This window comes from Pan troglodytes, chromosome 13, assembly GCF_028858775.2.
Source record: "Pan troglodytes isolate AG18354 chromosome 13, NHGRI_mPanTro3-v2.0_pri, whole genome shotgun sequence".
NCBI classification, from domain to species: Eukaryota; Metazoa; Chordata; class Mammalia; order Primates; family Hominidae; genus Pan; species Pan troglodytes.
In genome coordinates, this window is record NC_072411.2 from 60,406,600 (window position 1) to 60,430,155 (window position 23,556).

At 36.9% G+C, this 23,556-nt stretch overlaps 1 protein-coding gene across 10 annotated transcripts in view; it reads right to left on the reverse strand.

Moving 5' to 3' along the window:
* CCDC148 (coiled-coil domain containing 148) overlaps positions 1-23,556 on the reverse strand; it is a 320,462-nt gene that overhangs the window by 250,934 nt on the left and 45,972 nt on the right. The window contains exon 1 of one of the 10 annotated variants that reach the window (XM_063791232.1): positions 4,232-8,446. The exons of 8 other annotated variants lie outside the window; for them this stretch is intronic. The gene's annotated coding sequence lies outside the window, so the exon portion shown is untranslated. Of the gene's footprint in view, positions 1-4,231; positions 8,447-23,556 lie in introns of those variants that run through there. One more of the 10 variants, XM_063791233.1, reaches the window with a different exon arrangement.

Here is a 23,556-nt window from a genome sequence, read left to right on the forward strand (position 1 = left end):
GATTTGAGAAACAATATATTAAAATGTAGACACTGTCACATAGGTAACTCTTGGCACTAATGTCATAAATCCACGGACACAAAAATAGGCATCAATATTGTATGGATGGATTTAAACTACACATACTCTTCCGTAAAAATTACGTTTGAAATAACACAAAGTATTTAAATTCTCATAGAGAACTTAAAAATCTCACAGCATATGTTGGTGATCCCCAATATGAGAAACACGTTTGTATAACATAATATATTTTTCATTCTCTCTACGACTTGAGGAAATATATAAAAAGACCAAATAGTCCTTCAATGAATTTGGTTTTAGCCAGAACTCCTTTCAACTATTTTAAATAAACACAAAACAAGAATGAAAAAGAAACAAAACAAAATCAAATGAAGTTTATGTATGACAGAATTCATGCTAATTTACTGCAAAACATGACAAAACTGTGATAAAGTTAATTGGGCTGATCCCAGATCAATTTCAATTCTCAATTCACATTCTCTTAAAAGAAGGGCCAGATAATTATTCTTTCAAAAGCACTTATCCATGTCGTCACAAACTAATTAAAGTAAAACTTCATCTTTCTTCATTTTAAAATCATTTCACCATAGAGCTAAGTGAAAAATGCTCTGTAGGACCACAACATTACCTATTTATTTGTAAAGATGTCTTCTTTGACTAGAATTCATCCTGCTCTCTGACTTGTAATTATTTTCTCATGATTCAAAATGTATTTCCAAGACAACTTTTGCACATTTAAAAAATTCAGCACAAAAGTTTAAGTGGAGTAGTGCAGATGAAATGTCCTGCTCTAAATTAGGCTTACACTTCCTTTGGTCATTTTAAAATGCTATTGTCAAATCTGACTCAGGACAGGCTTTGCACTGGCTGCTGTAGGAGTAGAAGCCTTAATTGCCTTTCCAGAAACAGAAAAGAAAGATTATATTGGTAATTCCCATGCTTCAATATGTATGTACCTTTTTACTGATCAAGGTCATTTCTTAGCACTTGCATCAGAGAAAATTCTAGTCTAATGACTGAAGGTGTCCCACTTTACAAAAGAAGTTATTTTAAGAACTTCTACCCTATATGCTGCTTAGGACTACAGTAGATATAAAATAACTGCCTTTTGTCCTTTAGTGAAAACCATTTGAAAGTACAAGGAAGACTTAAAACAGCTATGGTTTATATAATCTTGAAACTTACATATTATATGGCTCAATTCCTCCCAGACAAAAAGCTGGAAGGGGATTCTCTGAGAAACCAGTCTTCAGTCAAGACAAAGGGATAGAAGGACCAAACGACATACCAAGACACAAAGAACAGGAAAGCTAAAGGCCAAATAGGCCAGGAAGAGAGTTAAGAAGTGAGAAAGACTGGGCCAAGAGTCCAAGTTTGGAATTAAGGAAATGATGCTGAGAAAGAACAGATGGGAATAAAAGTGGGAAAGTCAAAAAAGTGTGGTGGGGCTGCAAATTAACTGTTGCAGCAGAAATTTCTGAAACTCGTTTTAAATAACCAAACTCTTGTAAACAAAATTCCTTCTCCAAAATTTTAAACTTGAGGCCAAAGAAAGCCTGAAGTCAGTCTTTACCCAGTGACTAGAGATCTAAGACATACCAAAGCTTAACAGCTGTCATAAGCTATGTTTCCCACTGAAAAAACAGGTCTGCAGTGAGCATGAAGCCAACATGCTGAGAGATGAAGGTGATGTTTATTCTGACACCAGGCTGCATTCTAGTCTTTCCTTGGTGTCTTTTGCGCTACCTTTTTCGGCATTTCTAAGCCAAGAAATCTTTTTTTTCTTAAGGTAGATTGCATTGTAACTAAGAATCCTGACAAATAACACTCCAGCAGTGTAAAGGTTTGACAGAAAGCAATTTGCTATTGGCAGAACCACTCAGCATCTCCACAGAGCACCAAGGTTCCCCAGGTCAGAGACTGAAAACCACTGCCCTATACAATAGCTGTTATTTGAGACTTATCTTTATGGGCAGGCAAAGGTGTAATACATGGCTGGTGCCAGGGGTGAACATACACATACTTCATTCATTCATTTGACAAAACATTTGTTGTATTCTTATTACATTCTAGACACTCTACTATGCATGGAGGCTACAACAGTGAGTGAAAGGATATGTTTCCTGCTTTCATGGTGCTTACTGTCTAGTGGCCTCTTGTGATGATGAACCGTGAATTACAGAAGGGCAAGCTCCATTTATTATTGATGGCTGCAACTCCTTCCCAATAATGTAATAAAAAATATTTGTGCTCAAAATGGATATTCTATATTTATCATGAACATTTAATTAAAAGGTCAATATTACTTGTGAATTGCCTATATTACTACTCCTAAAACATACAAGCTAAGCTTATAACTATCATAAAATTTTAGAGAACATTTAACCAAGATGACACAGATGAATTAAACATTTACTACCCAAGTAATGAGACTTTATACTACTAGTTGCTGAAATTGTTTTGCTCTATTAAAATATTAGAAAAATGATCTTTCCTTATTTCTGAAAACACAAGTATATTGCTAGTCCATATTGCTTGCCTCAGCACTTATTATTATTTAAGAATAAAAATAATTAACAGATCCCTCTATTAGGAACCCACAACATCCAAGGATAAGTAATTCTTAAATAGTAAAACAATTGAGGTCTAAGGTGAAATTTTTGTTGCAATATCATGACATGAATTAGATTCTTTTCACTTATACTGAAGGATGAGGCATGGGCTTGCAGAATTATGTAAGTAAAGTTGTAATCATTTATCAGAAAATAGCTTTGGGACTGTGATTACACAGACATAAGCAAAATCACTCAGTAATTCAGGTGAGCATATCAGGCAACAAAGGTTCCTTGGTAACAGGGGCACAAGTGGTGGTGTGAGGGGATGAGACCTGGAGGAGGATCTGAAAAAGAGGAGGCAGTTTTAGGGTGAAATCAAAAGGAGAACAGTCCCAGATTCTCCCCAACTGGCAGTATCTCCCTTTCCCCATGAGACAGGAAGTGAGGACTTCACCAGATAAATTCACGCTGCAGTAGGGTCATAATTTCATTGCATACTCAGACATAAATCCACTTCCTGCATCTGAGTCATCAGGTTCTTTCATCTTGGTTTCTCACCTCTAGTTTGAGATTATAACACTCCCCATCCTATATTCATTCTTCTATTGATTTATTCACTCATTCAATATTTACTGAGCATATAATATGGTCCAGTCATTGTGCTAGGCGCTTGAGCTACAAAGATGAAAACAGTACAGTCTCTATTCTGCAACAGCTCTGGGCATTCATCTCTAAATTCATAGTAGTGGTCTGTAACTTTTTTATTACATATGCGTACTAATGTACTTTTCAGCATGTTCTGTCAATAATGAATATTTATTACAGGTTGAGCATCCCAAATCCCAAAATCCAAAATGCTCCAAAATTTGAAACTTTTGAGCACCAATATGATATTCAAAAAAATGTCCACTGGAGGAGTATTTCAGATTTTAGATTTTTGGATTTGAGATGTTCAACTGGTAAGCATAATGCAAACATTCCAAAATCCCAAATCCAGAACACTTCTGGTCCCAAGCATTTTGGACGAAGGATACTAAACCTATATTTGTAAACTATTACAATTATCATAAATTATTTGCATTACTATATACTATATAAATTATTTGTATTACTATATTACTTTCATCTACCCTCTCAGAGCAAAATAAACCCTTAAGATAATGTTACTAGACAGCAATAGTGAAATACAGATATAAATCTATATTTTAAATTATCTGAGTCATTTTAAATCTTCTATAAGATGTTATTGGATTGCTACTGTTGTTGTTACTGTGATGGGCCTGATGTCAGAGACATTGCATATGACTGCACACAACCACATGCCATGCTATTGCTGACAGTGTTTGTAGCAGTATAGAGGAGTCAGCTCTGGCTTTTTCCTGTCATTTGTGTGCTTACATTACAAGTATTATCTACGAGTCAGGGTGTTTCTGTAGGAATATATTTAAGACACTTGTCCATCTTGTGAAGGTAGTTTTAGTTTAAAAAAAAAAGTTAACATAATCTGTAAATCCTCTTAAAACCAGATAAAAATAACTATAACATTTCATAATGTGCTGAATATAAGCAAATGTGTGAGAGCAAACCTGGAATAATAGGGGAACTGAGTGAAGGTGCCAGGATGGATGTATACATGAAACATTAGAAAAGCTTACCGTATTGCCTTAGATTTCAAATCAATAAAAATAGGTCGAACGCTGCCTGGATCATCTTGTACTCTACATGAAGGAACTCTGGTCTGTGGAGTGAGGCAGAGATCATGATATCGTAGCTATGCTACTGGAGCACAAAAGGCAGATAGCCTAATTTTGCTTAGGATGGAGGGCCAAGGTGGAGAAAGATAGGACAGGTGATGTATAAGGCGAGTCTTTAATAGCAGGGGGCTTTCATCAATTATAGGGAAAGGGAAGGCCTTAGAAAACACAGATATTTGAGTGATGAGGCCACAAGGGTGGGATATGTTTGAAGTAGTACAAGCAAGCAATTCTGTGTAGCTACAGGTTAGGGGGCCAAGTGGGCGACTCAGATATAGACAGAGAAAAAAACTGATAAAAAGAGGATTGACAGAAATCTGCTGATGCCAAGAACACCGATGGCTTCAATTTTGAAAAGGGCAGCCAAAATTAAATAGATGAGCTGACAAGAGAGCAGACCACAGAGGTGGATGGATTTTTAAAGAGAAATCATTGAGGAACATGTCATATTAAAAGACATTGCTATAGATAACCTTTCTTGGGAACTAAATAAATGGGTCTTTTCTCCAACAGTATCACAAAGAATAGAACAGTTTCACCCATAAAAGCCTTTCCTTATACCAGATATCTGTGGGATAGACAAATGGAATAATTACATAACAAATTTGATTTTAAAGGATGTGATTGTCATTTTGCCTTTAATGACCAAAGAGCCTTCTGAGTTCCTAGATCCTAATATTCTTCTTTGTAGATCTCTTACTCTTCAATACCAGTAAGGGACTCTGAGGACTGACCAAAGAGGTATGTTTAAGGTTCAAATGGATAAGTCATTATCACCTGACTCATTCCACTTACAACCACTGTCCACCAGTTTTGAGTTTATTTACAGAGGGTAAAGCTTAGTTATTATGCACTAATATATGCAAAACATTTGCATATATTCTTCTACTCCTGGAAAATTCAGAAATTGCAGAGAGACAGTATATTATAGTAAGGCAAAGCAATAATTTCCATTGACAAATAAATAGGGAAATAAGTTGAGGATCCCAAGCTGCATCTGAACCAAAATGAAAGAATAAAATTTTTCATAGCTGATATCTAAAATGAACAAAAAGGGAAAGAAAACAGAACTATTCTGAGACTTCTAAAAACTTGGGAGGTAGGATTCAGGTTACAAGAAGGCATGAGCAAACTCTAGCAAGGCTGGCACAGTAAACATTTAGGACTGTTTTGGGCAAAGCTGTCTAATAAATAACAGTCAGTACTAAGGTTTAACAGATGTCAGGGAATTCTGAGTACTGAATCACCCTGAATTCTTCCAAATTCTCATTCTCACTTCCAGAAGGAAAAAAAAAACTGTGGAGAAACCCCACATTCCTTGGGGCTTCAGAAGTAGGGAGAAGGAAAGACCACCTAAAACTTGGAGAGTCGGCCCCTCCTCTGTTCCCTTTCATGAGCCTCATACCCTCAATAGGGCCTCTCTCCTTGAGGTAATCACAGATTCTAACTCACAGGCAGTAAAACTTGCCCACCTCATTCTGACTACACCCTGACAACTAAGAAATTTTTCATTCACCCTCCTCCAATGCCAAAACTCTATTGTTTGTTCTCCTTCTAAAATGAGTTATCTTATTATAAAAAATTCAAACAATACATTGAAAGTCCATAATCCTATCCCTTAGAGAGAACTATTTTGTGATTATTTCTTCAGCTTTGTTTTCTCTTTAATTATTGACAGAGTCTGTTCCTTAATCGGGAAAAAAGAACATTAATTTTCTAAAGATAATAGTTTTATTTTAGAAACATAAAAAATATTCAAAATCTAATTCACAGCCAAAAAAAAATGCTACATTTCTGTACCATAAATATAATAGGATAAAAAACACCAGCCAATAATATGGTTTTGTCTAGTTGAGGGGACAGATCTAGGCAGAAGGTAACATAATTAACAAACTTCTGTGCCCACTCTTCTGCTTCTGAAGCAGCCAGAAACCTGCCCGTGGTACACAGGGCCTATCCCAACTTCCACAGCCCGGTCACCCCATCTAATCAATGACACATATTTCTGAAGAGCCACTTCCTCCTCCCTGCTGTCCAGGGAAATTCCTATGATCTCAGCTAGTTGTTTGAAGGATATAATCTGATTAACTTCATGTTAACACGTGAATGAAGGAAAGACTGCTTGAGCAGGCACCTTCATAGGAGTATGCTTGTTAAAACTAAAGAATCTGTGAAGGCTCAAATTTCAGCCTGAGTGATAATGTGAAAGGGAATAATTTCTGGTAGTGTACAAAGATAATTTTGATTAGAGGAATCTCCTTGTTGAAACTGAAAGTCATGCTGAACAACATGGACAGCCTTTCCCTGCCTATGTGAGATCCAGCATAATGCCAACTTCACAGCAATATGTCACTGTAAAGGCAGCAGAGCTGAGCAGGAAGACAAAGGGCTCTGGAATCATGCACATCTGGATTCACACCCCACACTGCCCCTTGCTAGAGCTATACATTTTTGGCAAGTTGCTGCTATTATTTTTTGACCTCTCAAATATCTATCCTCACATGTCTAACAGGAATGTTATGGGAATTAAATAAAATAGCTATACAAAGTGCTTGGCACACAGTAGGGGCTTAAGAATACAATCATTATTACTTATGTGATTTCTTTCAGTCTTTATACAACATTTAATAAACTGGGATTTCCCCAGAGTCTTCCGTAAAGCAATTGTTGATGGAATGGCTAAGGACAGTCCAACTACTGGCCAATACAGAAGATTATATCTCTTATTGTATTGTGTCATCACTCATTGACATGGTTTGAATGTTCCAAAATTTTTCCCTGAGAGAGGTAACACATCAGGCCCAACTTGGTGCCCAGACATAATTATTTTAACCCTCACAGTGTTTTGTTTAGCTTTTCATTTGCATCTAATGCCAATATTTAATAATTGAGAAATATTATATAAAATCCATGTTTTCATCATCTTTTTAAAATTTCTGCATTAAAAAGTTTATTTCTCTATGAGAACAACTGCTGGATTTAGTAGTAGCTGTCATTTTTTTAGATAGGACATATGTTCTCCAACAACCCCAGTCCCCACCATGCCTCATAGCACCCCAACACTGAGGAAGAATGTCAGTTGCCATTTATCATCTAGCTTGCACTGCTGTCTTCCTAATTCTGGGCCCTGTCCACCAACTTTCACTTCTGAACTGGCTCCTATAGGCATTTGAGTCAGTGGCCTCTGCCCCAAGAGCCAATTAATGTATTCCAGAATGTGGAACAGTGTACTCAGTTTCTGAAATTAAACCTGGCTTTGAATACCGATTCTCCATGTTACTACTCAGGCAATTTGCTTCACCTGCAGAGCCTCAGCATCTTCAACTCTACAAGAGAAATAGTGACAGGCTCACCTCACAGGGTCATTGGAAGGTTTAAATCATAAAATGCATGTTCAGAAGTTTTCATCATACTTTGTTGTAAAAAGGGGCAAAAATGTTAACTACTACTAAGACAATGATGATGACTACTACTACTACTATTATTATTATTGCTGCTGCTGCTATACCACAATTACTTCTAGTAGCACTACCAAAATTACTACTACTCTTAGGTGGGAAGGTTAAAAACACTTATTGGCTTTCCTCAATCTTATTTCTGCTTTCTCAAGCTAGAACTTGAAATTCATTTGGAAACTCTTATGGAATATGGAGTCTTTCAAAAGTGGGAAAGAGCAGTTTCTATCTGCTGCTGACCTTGAGAACAGGGATGTACGGTGCAAAATGAAGTGAGAGCACTCCCACTCTCCAGGCAGCAAGACCACTAGCAAGCCAGACCCACACTTAAGCTCAGGTGAAGAAGGCAAGAATCTGTCTCAAAATCTCAGTAAGAAATATTTTTCAGATAAACCAACCCAGGAGACAGAACTATGGCATGGGGAGGATAAGACCTCTAAAGATTTGAAGCTAGACAAGGCAGGCCAACATTCAAATTCAGGAAATACAGAGAACACCACAAAGATACTCCTTGAGAAGAGTAACCCCAAGACACCTAATTTTCAGATTCACCAAGGTGGAAATGAAGGAAAAAATGTTAAGGGCAGCCAGAGAGAAACGTCGGGTTACCCACAAAGGGAAGCCTATCAGACTAACAGCGGATCTCTCTGCAGAAACCCTGCAAGCCAGAAGAGAGTGGGGGCCAATATTCAACATCCTTAAAGAAAAGAATTTTCAACCCAGAATTTCATATCCAGCCAAACTAAGTTTCATAAGTGAAGGAGAAATAAAATCCTTTATATACCAGCAAATGCTGAGAGATTTTTGTCACCACCAGACCTGCCTTACAAGTATTCCTGAAGGAAGCCATAAACATGGAAAGGAACAACCGGTACCAGCCACTGCGAAAACATGCCAAATTGTAAAGACCATAGACACTATGAAGAAACTGCATCAACTAATGGGTGAAATAACCAGCTAACATCATAATGACAGGATCAAATTCACACATAACAATATTAACCTTAAAAGTAAATGGGCTAGGTGCCCCCAATTAAGAGACACAGACTAGCAAATTGGATAAAGAGTCAAGACCCATCAGTGTGCTGTATTCAAGGGACCCATCTCACGTGCAAGGACACACATAGGCTCAAAATAAAGGGATGAAGGAAGATCCACCAAACAAACAAACAAGAAAAGCAAGGATTACAATCCTGGTCTCTGATAAAAACAGACTTTAAACCAACAAAGATCAAAAGAGACAAAGAAGGCCATTACATAATGGTAAATGGAACAATTCAACAAGAAGAGCTAACCATCCTAAATACATATACACCCAATGCAGGAGCACCCAGATTCATAAAGCAAGTTCTTAGAGACCTACAAAGAGACTTAGACTCCCACACAATAATAACGGGAGACTTTAACACCCCACTCTCAATACTAGACAGATCAACAAGACAGAAAATTAACAAGGATATTCAGGACTTGAACTCAGCTCTGGACCAAGCAGACCTAATAGACATCTACAGAACTATTCATCCCAAATCAACAGAATATACATTCTTCTCAGCACCACATCACACTTATTCTAAAATTGACCACATAGTTGGAAGTAAAACACTCCTCAGCAAATGTAAAATAACAGAAATCACAACAAGCTGTCTCTTAGAATGCAGTGCAATCAAATTAGAACTCAGGATTAAGAAACTCACTCAAAACCACACAACTACATGGAAACTGAACAACCTGTTCCTGAATGACTACTGGGTAAATAACAAAATGAAGGCATAAATAAAGATGTTCTTTGAAACCAATGAGAACAAAGGCATAACATACTACCACCTCCGGGACACATTTAAAGCAGTGTGTAGAGGGATATTTATAGCACTAAAAGCCAAGAGAAAGCAGGAAAGATCTAACATCGACACCATAACAACACAATTAAAAGAACAAGAGAAGCAAGAGCAAACACATTCAACAGCTAGTGGAAGACAAGAAATAACTAAGATCAGAGCAGAAGTGAAGGAGACAGACACACAAAAAACCCTTCAAAAATATCAATGAATCCAGGAGCTGGTTTTTTGAAAAGATCAACAAAATAGACAGACCACTAGCAAGACTAATAAAGAAGAAAAAAGAGAATAATCAAATAGACGCAACAAAAAATGATAAAGGGGATATCACCACCGATCCCACAGAAATACAAACTACCATCAGAGAATACTATAAACACCTCTACGCAAATAAACTAGAAAATCTAGAAGACATGGATAAATTCCTGGACACATACACCCTCCTAAGACTAAACCTGGAAGAAGTTGAATCTCTGAATAGACCAATAACAGGTTCTGAAATTGAGGCAATAGTTAATAGCCTACCAACCAAAAAAGTCCAGGACCAGATGGATTCACAGCCGAATTCTACCAGAGGTACAAGGAGAGCTGGTACCATTCCTTCTGAAACTATTCCAATCGATAGAAAAAGAGGGAATCCTCCCTAACTCATTTTATGAGGCCAGCATCATCCTTATACAAAAGCCTGGCAGAGACACACACACACAAAGAGAATATTAGGCCAATATACCTGATGAACATCGATGGGAAAAATCCTCAATAAAGTACTGGCAAACCAAATCCAGCAGTACATCAAAAAGCTTATCCACCACGATCAAGTCAGATTCATCCCTGGGATGCAAGGCTGGTTCAACATATGCAAATCAATAAATGTAATCCATCACATAAATAGAACCAACGACAAAAAACACATGATTATCTCAATAGATGCAGAAAAGGCCTTCGACAAAATTCAACAGCTTTTCATGCTAAAAAACTCTCAATAAACTAGGTATTGATGGAATGTATCTCAAAATAAGAGCTATTTATGACAAACCCACAGCCAATATCATACTGAATGGGCAAAAACAGGAAGCATTCCCTCTCAAAACCAGCAGAAGACAAGGATGCCCTCTCTCTCCACTCCTATTCAACATAGTATTGGAAGTTCTGGCCAGGGCAATCAGGCAAGAGAATGAAATAAAGGGTATTTGATTAGGAAAAGAGGAAGTCAAATTGTCTCTGTTTGCAGATGACATGATTGTATATTTGCAAAACCCCATCATATCACAAGCATTCCTATACACAACATACAAGCAAAGAGCCAAATCATAAGTGAACTCCTATACACAATTACTACAAAGAGAATGAAATACCTAGGAATCCAACTTACAAGGGATGTGAAGGACCTCTTCAAGGAGAACTACAAACCACTGCTCAAGGAAATAAAAGAGGACACAAAGGACACAAACAAACGGAAGAACATTCCATGTCCATGGATAGGAAGAATCAATATCGTGAAAATGGCCAAACCACCCAAGGTAACTTGTAGATGCAATGCCATCCCCATCAAGCTACCACTGACTTTCTTCACAGAATTCGAATAAACTACTTCAAAGTTCATATGAAACCAAAAAAGAGCCCACATAGCCAAGAAAATCCTAAGCAAAAAGAACAAAGCTGGAGGCATCATGCTACCTGACTTCAAACTATACTACAAGGCTACAGTAACCAAAACAGCATGGTACTGGTATCAAAACAGACATATAGACCAATGGAACAGAACAGAGGTCTCAGAAATAATGCCACACATCTACAACCATCTGATCTTTGACAAACCTGACAAAAACAAGAAAGGGAGAAAGGATCCCTATTTAATCAATGGTGCTGGGAAAACCGGCTAACCATATGCAGAAAGCTGAAACTGGATCCTTTCCTTACACCTTACACAAAAATTAACTCAAGATGGATTAAAGATTTAAATGGTAGACCTAAAACCATAAAAACTCTAGAAGAAAACCTAGGCAATACCATTCAGGACATAGGTATGGGGAAAGACTTCACAACTAAAACACCAAAAGCAATGGCAACAAAAGCCAAAATTGACAAATGGGATCTAATTAAAATAAAGAGCTTCTGCACAGCAAGAGAAACCATCATCAGAGTGAACAGGCAACCTACAGAATGGGAGAAAATTTTTGCAATCTACTCATCTGACAAAGGGCTAATATCCAGAAGCTACAAAGAACTTAAACAAATTTACAAGAAAAAACCCCATCAAAAAGTGGGCAAAGGATATGAACAGACACTTCTCAAAAGAAGACATTTATGTAGCCAACAGACATATGAAAATATGCTCATTATCCCTGGTCATCAGAGAAATGCAAATTAAAACCACAATGAGATATCATCTCACGCCAATTAGAATGGCAATCATTAAAAAGTCAGGAAACCACATATGCTGGAGAGGATGTGGAGAAATAGGAATGCTTTTACACTGTTGGTGGGAGTGTAAATTAATTCAACCATTGTGGAAGACACTGTGGCGATTCCTGAAGGATCTAGAACTAGAAATACCATTTGACCCAGCAATCCCATTACTGGGTATATACCCAAAGGATTATAAATCATTCTACTATAAAGACACATGCACATGTATGTTATTGCAGCACTATTCACAATAGCAAAGACTTGGAACCAACCCAAATGTCCATCAATAATCGACTGGATAAAGAAAATGTGGCACATATACACCATGGAATACTATGCAGCCATAAAAAAGGATGAGTTCATGTCCTTTGCAGGGACATGGATGAAGCTGGAAACCATCATTCTCAGCAAAATATCACGAAGACAGAAAACCAAACACCGCATATTCTCACTCATAAGTTGAACAATGAGAACACATGGACACAGGGAGGGGAACATCACACACTGGGCCTTTTGGGTGGTGGGGGACTGGAGAGGGATAGCATTAGGAGAAAATACCTAATGTAAATACGAGTTGATGGGTGCAGCAAACCACCATGGCACATGTATACCTATGTAACAAACCTGCACATTGTGCTCACGTACCCTAGAACTTAAAAGTATAATAATAATAATAATAATAATAATAATAATAATAATAAAAAGACTTGAAGCTAGAAAATGTCAGAGGGAAAAGTGAAATGTCAAGTTGATTCTGACTCAAGTAAGACAAGCCTTTCTCTTTGGGAATGAGGGAGAGGGCAGGGCAAAGGAGATTACGGGGAGAACATATCAGAATTGTTGCAAAGTGGAAATGGAGTGCAAACTGTGGCCAGAGCAGAGCAGCCCAGACCTCAGCTACAGAACCAAAGAATAGACCAGAAGAGAAGGATGGCCATGTAGACAGTGAGAATCCCACGAAGCATGAGTGCACACAATCTGAAATTTATCTCCTTAGGGCTTCCACAAAGTGAAGAAAAACAACTGAGTTGTGTATTTAATGTACCTAATAGCCCATAGGCAGGACTTGTATCATCAACACTATAACTAACATCTGTCTTTTACAAAGTACTTTCATAGTTATCATTTGATCCTAAACTAGCCATGTGAAGTGTTATTCTCCTATTTTAAAAGTAAAGAACAAAAAGATTAAGTCAATTGTTTAAAGGTACAGAATCAGTTAAATGGTAAGGACTAGAGTTTAATTTTTCAGAAACCAAATAGTTTGTACTGTTCACTGCATTATGTTCAGAAATTTCACAGCATTCACCACACACTTTCCTGGTTTGTTTTTTCTTTATAATTTTCCTTATATGATTAAGGAAGTTTGTGTTGCTTGTTCTTTGTTCGTAATGCAGATTGGCTTTGTTAAATACAGAGAAAAAAGTCAAAAAAAAAAAAAAAGGTATATCAAAACCTGGACCAGCATAGCTAAAGAGATCAGTTTTCCTGAGGTATCAGGTATGGGATCATCAATAGTCCCAGCTACAGATGTGTGTGTGTACAGTAAGCCTAATTCCATCACCACTACTCTAGCCTTCAGTTGGGGATTATAATGTGGTATACTTCCATAAGGGATTTATAATAATTTCATCCAAAATATCTTCATTCTTTTAATAGATATATTAATCCTATTGGAAATGAAGGATTACAGTTGAGAAGAGACTTTTAAAAGTTGTAGAAAAATGTAACTCAAAGGAATATTCTCTGCCAGGATTTGGAACTTGCCTATTTAGATAGTATAACTTTGCCAAGGTCTTTCCAGTTAATACTATGCTTTCAGGGCTGATTAGAAAGTAAAGTGTACTATCTCAAACTAGAGTAATATCTTTATTTGAAGGTCATGTGATTTTGTTTTAAGAGATTTTCCAGAGCTGAGAATAGAACATGTCTCTAAGGCTCCCAGTCCAGTGAATTAAACAATGTGGCTTCTTCATTTTTAAATGATCTGTTTTGAAATGAACAAATCTTAACACTTCCTCAAGCTACGAAAAGAAACAAAGAGAAAGAAAGAGTTTCTTGGGCAAGGGAAAAGCTGAGAAAGGTCTGAAGATGCAGAAGTTGAAGTCCCTTGTTAGGCTGCCAAGCTAAATTGAATCAATTGATTCCATTTTTTTAAAATCAAACAGAATCTACAACAAAGATTTTTTTCTTTTTTTTTTCTGACCCAAAGCCTGTATTTGCAAGTTAAACAGTCAAAATGTCTGTCAACTCCAATGATATATGATAGATTCACAGTAGATGTTGATATTTCATAAGAAAGAGATTGAAGAATCCAGTTTGTAAGTTTGTAAGACTGGGGCTTTCAAACAAGATGTGCACATACACAGACACATACATATTCCCACAGCATACATACAGACACCTTCTCCAGAAGGCACAAAAGGTATTCATTTCAACCACTGAGGGAAAGTACCTGCAACACATATAAAATGTCTATTACATCACCCATTAAAGTGTGTATTTTTAGAGCTACTGACCTTTATATGAACTAAACAATAAAGCTGTTCACAAACCTGACAGAGAGCAGCTTTTCCAAAGTGAAACAGTGATCCACTGTTCCTAATGCACCCATCAAACTAAACAATTAAATTGGCATTTAGTACAAAATTTAAAAAGTCATAACGCTGCCAAGATTATTGGTCCTGTCTCAAACACACACACAAACACACACAAACACGAAACATTGTTTTGTCTTGTCATTTATTAAAAAAGAAAAAGAAAAAGAATGTATTTATTTAGTTGACAGATGAATGGGCTGAATAAATTTAAGGCAATCAAAAGAAACTCAGTTGTCCCAGCACCACAAGTTGTTACCAACCTAACTTGGGCTCGGTGGCCACAGACTTGTTCTCATAAAACAGCAAAGGCACAAACAGTTACTGTGCAGATACAACAAGTCTGAATTCAAGTCCCAGTTTATCAGTTACTAGCTGTTTGACTTTGGGTAAATTACTTAACCTCTCTTGGCTCCCATTGCCTTTTGTAAAATAGCATTCCGATACAGTTGCCTAATGGAAGAGTTATGCTCTGTGCAGTAATAAAAGAAATAATATAGGCAAAGACCTTAACACAGTGCCTGGTATAGAGCAAATGCTCAATAAAAGCCATTATTATCATTGACAGATCTCACAGATTGACCACAGAATTTAATACCAAATCCAGGGCACTCCTGAGGTTGAAAGGGGGCTCTATTTGCAATATAATGGCAAGGATGGAAGCACACCCTAACCATGGTCTGTGCAGCATAGTCATGTATCATGGAATGCTGAGGACTGGGAGCAAGGTTCTAATGCTACACAACATGAAATACAAAATCATATTAGTAAATGAGGATGCCTAGACACCCTGAATGGAAATATTAGCAATGAGAAGGAGGAAGCGCTTGAGTGAATAAAAAACTTCCAATTTTGTAATTAGTTGGTGATATGATCACACAAGAGATAATTGTTAGCATCACAAACTCCTCTTCAGCATTCTAAATTTAAACAGTTCAAACTCTTGAAACATCACTTTTTACAAGACTTTAAAATTACAAGTTTTTAAAATTTGCATTGAGCATAAAACATCCTCAACCATTTTTGAGATCTGTATATACTTTCCTATGTGGTGCCTTTAGCAGAGATTTTATGCTAGAAATTAAATTAATTTTTAAAATATGAAAAAAATAGCTCAGCAGTTATCCAAATCATCAAGCCAGGAAGGCAGTAACCTGCATAGTGCGCCAGAACATTCCAGTCACTAGGGAGGACCAGACTCCCTCTCTGATGTCCTTAATTCAAGCACTATGTTTCCAGCAAATCAACCAATCCATTCTGAAAACTTATAAGAGTGGAATCAATGAACAATTATTTAAAATCATCCTGTTAATTTTGATAACTTTATAGAGATCTTGTGAATGCATACATAGATGATTTAATGAATTCTCTTTGCAAAGAAGTAAGTTACCAACTGGAAAAATAAGTCTGCAGCAAGGTTAAAAGGCGTTGTGGGCAGAATTTTTAAACATCACCTGTTTTTGAAAGAAAGGGAGAAAAATAAGAACATATATTTGTGTTTTATTTTCATTAATAAACACAGAAATGATTAATAAGAAGCTACAAAAAATGGCTCCTTATAGGGCCAGGAGGAACAGGGGAACAGGGAAGGAGTAGTCACAAGACTTCTCCTTGTATACATTCTGACATTTTAATTTTGAACCATTATCAAGTATTACATATTCAAAACATTAACAGAATTTTTAAATTGCCTATTTTAAGAAAATAAAAAGCCCTACAGATTATCTTGAACCTGCAAACAATAATACAGGGTTTAAATACAAAGGAAGATATAGTGCTTATATACCTCTTATAACTATAAGCTTCATTAGTGGCAATATGTGACATTCAATAAGTCTAAATGAAGGAAATGGAACAGCCTTAATTGAGGATAATCCAAATTGATACAAATAAAGACATAGACACAAATCACATTTGATCAGCAATATCTTATTACCCAGATTTTCGCTGAATTTGCAAAAGAAGATAGAGCAAAAGCTAAAGAAAATATTGAAAATAAGTGTAAAATATTTTTAGCGTAATCATTTATGTGAATAAAATGTGTTAAGTGTTTGGTTAATTAGCATTAAACATTAAAGAACAGTTCAATAAGATTGGATCGTGGTTTCAAAATTCCTCATATAAGTTAATGATTTACCTAATTTACATGTTTCATATTTTGTTAGAGTAGACATAATATGAATTATTGACATTAATTGCATTTATTGGATAGTACATTCATTGAATATTGTAATAGTTTAAAGTAACTCATATGAAAGAATGGCTAGCATTCATGAATATAGGAAAATGTATATGAATCATGTATAAATGTATGTGTATAAATACATACAAATATGATGATTCTGGAATGATTTCTATGATTATTTATGAAAAGATTAAAATTACAAGTAGTTTCTGGATGGAAGAGCAGACTGGCTGAAACATCTGCCTCCTTATTGATCGTCAGGGTGGCTCTATATGGTGTGGCTTGCTGAAACAGTACCTCTTTCCTTTTTGATCTCTCCACCTGCATCTCTCCCAAATTGCTGTTCTGTAACCTTCCTACCCAGATTCACATTTACATGGATAGCTGGAATGCTAGAAATGAATGATAATATTGTAGGGGCTCTGGCTTGCAAGAGACCTGAATGTCCTTACACATACCCAAAGGCTGTCCGCATCCCCTCTGCTGCCTGAAGCCTAAGCAGAAATTCAGTTCTTTTTAACAGGGTTAACACAGTTAACACAGAGGGATGGCAATGGAGAGAAATGGGCACTGATATCCCAACTACATGGTGCTCGCTAGGCCACAGGTCCTAGTGGGGGGCTGGGCCTGTATGTTTCTAGTTCAAAATAAAATGTCCTGTGGGCTAGTGTGAGCTCTGAGCCATAATTTGACATACAGGAGAGAGGCTGGCCCTTTTGTTTTCTCTAATATTCCTCTTCTCACAATGAAGCATAAAGTAGTACATATACACTTTCGGTAAGTAATTTTAAAGTGCACACTCTTGAGGTTACAGCCAGTTAAACAGATTAAATTTCTTTTTTTTTCTGTTTTTTTTTTTTTTTTTTTTTTTTTTGAGACAGTGTCTCCCTCCGTTACCCAGGCTGGAGTACAGCGGCATGATCACAGCTCACTGTAACCTCGATCTCTCAGACTCAGGTGATCCTCCCACCTCAGCCTCCCGAGTAGCTGGGGCTAGAGGCATGCACTGCCATGCCCAGCTAATGTTTGTATTACTTGTAGAGACAGGGTTTTGCCATGTTGCCTACTCTGGTCTTCAACTCCTGAACTCCAGTGAGTCTCCCACCTCTGCCTCTCAAAGTGCAGGGATTACAGGTGTGAGCCACCACGCTCAGCCTGGCACATTACATTTCCACAAGATAATTAATTAGACTATTTTTGTATAGATTAATACAAGTGTGGCTTCTTTCCTGAGCTTTTCTCTCCCTCTGTCTCCCTTTCTTTCCCCTCTACTCGCATTTCTTCCCCACTCAGTATTTCTCTCTTTCTACCACTGGATCTCAACTCTAAGACCTTGAAAAAAACAAAATTATTTCTGCCTGGGCTTTTGATACAATCCTCAAATTCAGGTTGAAACAGTTTTCTCTGTGGCCATCTGCCACCCAAGCTGTTTTCATTCCTCCCTGAATTCTCATTTCTAAAACAAGGGAGGGACCAAGGGCATATGCTGCCAGCTCTCTGAACTCATCCCTTTGACTCCAGTATGCACTAGGCTTTTTGTGGCTGGCTTCTGGTCACCTCACCTCCTTCCCCCAGGCATCTTCCTTCTTGAATTGCATGATCAGGAGTCTATTAGGAGTCACCCTATCTCAAGGTATTTTTCCCTCTATTATTCCACCAATAAACTGTCAACTTTTTACTCTTTCTATACATAGCTTCTCCAAAACTGGAGTTGTACCAAAATACATGAGATTTTTTAAATTGACATATTAAGCAAAAGAAGTACAATGGCAACATATGTCCTATTTAACTGGAAAGAGAGGTATATACAGCCAGAACCCTGGACCAGTTTATTAAATTTTGGCAGTACAGCATCCGGCAAGAAAAAAAGTTAAGGGCAAGGCTAAAATACTTAGTATAGAGCAAAATTAAAAATAATGTGGGTCCCAGCTGAAGAATAGACCTTAAACTGGTCCATGGCTGGAATTCACTATTATATGTCTGGGTTCATAGAAGCCTGGTAATTGTATGCAAAATTTGCATGTGTTAATTTTCCTGGGGAGAGATCATGCAGATTTCATCAACTTCTCAGAGGGAATCTGTGACCCAAATAAGGTTAAGATATTGAAGGACAGTCAGTTACTAAAATATTAAAAGAAACTTACTCTAAGTAACTGATAAAATTATCTAATATTTAGCCTATTTTAAGTACAAATTCTAAATTCTTTGAATAAATATACAAATGGTCCATTCATTGGTGGGAGTATACTATGGGTCCAAGTAAGTTTTTCAAGTTCCATTCAAAACACTTTATATATGATGAAGAAAATGTGAAAGTATTTTTCTGCTTTATTGGAGTATAGTTGACAAATGAAATTATAAATATTTAAGGTATAAAACTAAATCTTTTGATATATACATACAATGTGTACCACAATCTAATTAACGTATCTATCACCTCACATAACCATTTTCTTTTTTCTTTTCTGTGGTGAGAACACTTAATATATACCCTTTTAGCAAATTTCAAATATACAATACAGTATTATTAACTATAGTCATATTGCTGTACGTTAGATCTCCAGAATTTATTCACCTTGCATAACTGAAACTTTGTACCCTTTGACCAATATTTCCCCATATCCTCTTCTCCCAACCCCTGGCAAGCAACATTCTACACTCTAATTCTATGAGTTTGACTATTTTAAATTCCACATATAAGTGAGATCATGAAGCATTTGTCTTTCTGTACCTGGCTTATTTCACTTAGCATAATATCCTCCAGTTTCATCCATGTAGTCACAAATGACAGGATGTCTTTCTTTTTTAAGGATAATATTCATAAACACACACACATACACAGACACACATACATATACATACATATATACCACATTTTCTTTATGCATTCATCCATTGATGGACATTTAGATTGTTTCCATATCTTGGCTATGTGACTAATATTGCAATTAACTGATTTCATTTCCTTTGAATACATATATTTTTTGAATATATATATATTTTTTCCATAATGGCTGTACCAATTTACATCCCCACCAATAATGTCCAGGGTTCTATTTTCTCCACATCCTCAGCAACTTTCTGATAATAGCCATTCTAACTGGTGTGAGGTAATAATTCATTGTAGTTTGGATTTGCATTTTCCAAATAATTATTAATGTTGAGCAACTTCTCAAATACTTGTCAGCCATTTGTGTTTCTTCTTTTGAGAAATGTCTATTCAGATTTTCACCCATTTTTTCATAGGATTATTTGTGCTTTTGCTAGTGAGTTGAGTTGTTTGAATTTTATATATAGAGAGAGAAATATATATATGTATATATAATTTTTTTCTGGTTATTTATCCCTTGTCATGGAGAACCTCTGCTAGGGCAGTGCAGAAGGGAAACATGGGGTCAGAGCCCCCACGCAGAGTCCCTACTGGGGAACTGACTAGTGGAGCTGTGAGAAGAGGGCCACTATCCTCCAGACTCCGGAATGGTAGATCCACTGACAGCTTGTACCATGAGCCTGGAAAAGCAACAGACACTAAACGACAGCCCATGAAAGCAGCCAGGAGAGGGGCTATATCCTGCAAAGCCACAGGGGTGGAGCTGCCCAAGGTTGTTGGAGCCTACCCCTTGCATCAGTGTGACCTGGATGTGAGACATGGACTCAAAGGAGATCATTTTAGAGCTTTAAGATTTGACTGCCCCGCTGGATTTCAGACTTGCATGGGGCCTGTAGCCCCTTTGTTTTAGCCAATTTCTCCTATTTGAAATGGCTGTATTTATCCAATGCTTGTACCCCCACTGTATCTAGGAAGTAACTAGCTTGCTTTTGATTTTACAGGCTTATAGGTGGAAGGGACTTGCCTTGTCTCAGATAAGACTTTGAACTGTGGACTTTTGAGTTAATGCTGAAATGAGTTAAGACTTTGGGGGACTGTTGGGAAGGCATGATTAGTTTTTAAATGTGAGGACATGAGATTTGGCAGGGGACAGGGGCAGAATGATATGGTTTGGCTCTGTGTCCCCACCCAAATCTCATCTTGAATTGTACTCCCATAATTCCCATGTATTGTGGGAGGGACCCGGTGGGAGATAATCGAATCATGGGGGCAGTTTCCAACATACTGTTCTTGTGGTAGTGAATAAGTCTCACAAGATCTGATGGTTTTATAAGAAATCCCTTTCACTTGGCTCTCATTCTCTGTTGCCACCACCATGTAAGATGTGCTTTTCACTTTCTGCCATGATTGTGAGGCATCCCCAGCCATGTGAAACTGTGAGTCCATTAAAATTATTTTTTCCCTAGTCTTAGGTATGTCTTTATCAGCAGCGTGAAAACAGCCTAATACAATGACCTCCTCTAGAACAGTTTTTGATTTAAAGTCTATTTTGTCTAATTTAAGTTAGCCACCCCTGCTCTTCTTCAGTTACTATTTGCATGGAATATTTTTTTCCAACCTTTCATTTTCAACCAATGTGTGTGCTTAAGAATAAAGTAAGTCTCTTGGAGACAAGATATTGCTAGATCTTGTTTTTAATCCTTTCAGCCACTCTAGCCTTTTATTAGAAAGTTTAATCCATTTATATTTATTGTAATTATTGATAAGTGAGAACTGCTTATTGTCATTTTGTTAGTTGTTTTCTGCCTGTTTTGCACTTGCCTCTCTACCTTCCTTGCTTTCTTGATGTCTTTTTTTGTTACGACATGATTTTTGTAGTAATTTGGTTTGATCCTTCTCTCATATCTTTTGTGTATCAATTATAGGTGTTTTTCTTTGTGGTTACCTTGAGGCTTGCATAAACTATCTTGTATTTATTTATTTATTTTAAATTGATATCAACAACTTCAATCACATATAAAATCTCTATACTTTTATCACCCCTCACATACACACGTTGTGTTCTTACAGTCAGAGTTTACTTCTTTTTGTATTGTGTATCCATTAACAAATATTTTGTCCTTTAACTTTAATATTAGGGTTAAAATTTACACACTACCATTATGGTATTAAATTATTTGTTGTCTATATATTTATCTTTATTAGTGAGATTTATGCTTTCATATGCTTTTATGTGTCTGTTTAGCATATTTTTGTTTGAAATTGAAGAACTCCCTTAAGCATTTTTCAAAGGAAAATCTAGTGGTGACAAACCCTTCAGTTTTTGTCTATCTGAGAACTATTCTAACTACTTTATTTTTAAAGGATAGTTTTGCAAGGTATCATCTTGGTTTGCAATTTTTTTTCTTTTAGTACTTTGAATATACCATCGCACTTTTCTCTGAGCTGCAAGGTTTCTTCTAAGAAGTCTACTGGTATACTTATGGAGTTCTCTTATATGTGATTCCTTTTCTGTTTGCGTTCAAAATTGTCTGTCTTTGACTTTTTACAGTTATAATGTGCCTCAGAGTAGACCTCTTTATGATCAAGCTATTTGGAGTCCTTTGGGTTTCTAAAATGTGGATATCTATTTCCTATCCCAGATTTGGGAAGTTTTCAGTCATTATTTCTTTAAGTAAGCTTTTTGCCCTATTCTTTCTCTCTCTTCTCCTTCCCTATGACTCTGATAATTTGTATACTGGTTCACTTGAAAATGTCCCATAAATCCTGAAGGCTTATTTCACTCTTTCTCGTTTTTTCTTTTACTTCTCTGACTAAATAGTTTCAAGTAACTTGTATTTAAGTTCCCTGATTGTTTCTTCTGCTTGATTGAGTTTTCTGTAGAAACTCTTTATTGCATTTCATTCATTACATTGTTTAGTTCTAGAATTTCTGTTTCGTTCTTCATTGTTATTTCTATTCCTTTGTTGAACTCATTTTGTTTGTGTATTGTTTTCCTAATTTCATTAAGTTGTCTAATTGTGTTCTCTTGTTGCACATCAAGCTTTTTTAAACAAATTATTTTAAATTTTTTGTCAGGTAATTTGTAGATCCCCCTTTCTTTGGGGTCAATTACTAAAAATTTATTGTCTTCCTTTGATGGTATCATGTTTCCTTGATTTTTCACATTCCTTGTAGTATTGTGTTGGTGTCTGTGCATTTGAAGGAGTTATTTCTTCCATACTTTATGGTCTGGCTTTGGTGGGGAGAGACCTTCACCTGCAAGTGTCTGCAAGGGTACTAGCTGGGTGGGATGTGCAGCAGTGCTGGGTGCATGGGTGCACAGTGGAATCAGGTCAGGGGCATAGGTGTACATCACTGCTGGGGCTGGGAGTAGTGCAGTGGCTCCAGCTCCAAGGGTCACAGAGGCAGTTCTGGCTTGGGGTGATGCAGTGGTGTGGGCTGTGTGCAGCTCTGTCAGCTGGGGTTTTACTGACAAAGGCTGTGGGGATCCTTGGCTGAAAAGGTGAAGGGTCCTGATGGTGACAACTACTGGGGTCCTCCTGCTTTCCTTTTCCACTACATCAGGAAGTTTCAGCCAAGGAGACTCTTTTTGACACTGAGTTGTGGTGGCCTAGGTGATGGGATAACACAGGTAAAATGTTTCCGGTGCTTTTCTACGTGCCTATCCCCAGTTGCTGTGCTACCTGGGTTGCTATAGCTTTTAAATTGTACTCTAAAGCTCTCCTAGAGCTATTTTCATCCGTGGATAGTAAGTCATTGTTTTTGAAGGAGATGAGGAATGGGACTCCTAGTCGGTCATCTTGCTGACATCACTCCCATGAAGGTATTCTTTAAATCAACATTTCCTAAATTCCTCTCATGATTTGAATAACTCAGAGTGCTTATATTCTAAAAATGAAAATTCCCCAGTTC